The following is a 1550-nucleotide window of genomic DNA, read 5'->3' as shown; positions in this document are numbered from 1 at the left end:
TCAGAGATTTAGGATGCACGGCTAGGCTTAAAAAGCCCCTTGTGGTCATTAGCCTAGTAAACACCATAAACCTTTTAGAGACCAGATTATCATGGACTTCTTCTACCTCCACAAGATCAATATCTCCAACAATACTAGAACCAGGGACCTAAATATTCACCAACAGTTAAATAAAACATGATGGAGGGATACGTTTATAACCCAGCACGTCCCAAACCTCTGGAATAAACTTTCCCTGCATGTTAAGTGCAGCTCATTATCTCCCTTTAAACATAACGAAGATGACTGCATGCATATTCACAAATTGTATCCAGACTCTGTGAATGGTCATTAGAGTCAATGACCTTTGAATTTCTGTGGCTCTTTGAGAGTGCTTGATCATTCATACATGGAAGATTAAGCAGAGATTACCCCTCGGGGTCCTGTATAACATTAACTATAGGAACAGGACTTCTACAGAGACTTGAGAAATTTTTAGTGACTGAACACTGTAGTATTTTAAGCTGGTTTAGGTGATAAATAAGGAGCATGTCAAAAGGGACATTATAGTAAATGATGGGCCTAATAAGGGGGAATAAAGTGGGCCTATTACTTTAATTTTGAGGAGACAGTATAAATATGCTCTCTCAGCTCGGCAGTGTTTTAGCACTTCCTGTACCTGAGGCCATGCAGAAAAAAAATGTAGACCTATTAACCCCTTCAATATATTTCTGTTACATAATGACACATGACGCATGCTTTAAGTTGTTCAAAGAAGTCAATTAAGTAGTCATTGATTACAAGCATGCTGCTTATGATCAAGTCCATGTAAATATTTGTGATTCCATGAATTCAGTGGCTTTTCTAACAGTTTCATGCAAAGGACCCTGTATGAATATCATTGTTCTGGAAGGTTACACCTGGAACATGAGTGATATAGAATTTTTAGATCCTAGGCAGATATATCTAGTGCTTGTACACCAAATAAGCTTGCCTTCTACTTGTGATCCATTTCCATTTCAAAATGCTGCTCTTGCATAAGTTGTTAAACCTTCCACACACCCAAGTTTATTTATTTATTCATTTATTTGTTAACCTTTCAGGCTAAGGCTACAAAATGCCATTAGCAATGATTATCATTTGATATTGTCTGCTCCAAAGGCTGTGTTTAAAATTAGCGGACAAACATGGATATATATATATATATATATATATATATATATATATATATATATATTTGTCTGCTAATTTTAAACATTGGAGCAGACAATATATATATGTATGTATATATATATATATATATATATATATATATATACATATATATATATATATATATATATATATATATATACACATATATATATATATATATATATATATATATATATATATATATATATATATATATATATATATATATATATATATATATATATATATATATATATATATATATACATACATATATATATATACACATATGGATCTATACGCGGTGGTGCAGCGGTAGCGTTGTCACCTCACAACAAGAGGTTCAACCGTTCAATTCTTGGCTGGAGCGCCTTCTG

Source organism: Protopterus annectens, chromosome 9.part0, assembly GCF_019279795.1.
Source record: "Protopterus annectens isolate FY-2018-M chromosome 9.part0, PAN1.0, whole genome shotgun sequence".
Taxonomy (NCBI): Eukaryota; Metazoa; Chordata; order Ceratodontiformes; family Protopteridae; genus Protopterus; species Protopterus annectens.
Note: the sequence above shows the minus strand (reverse complement) of the source record.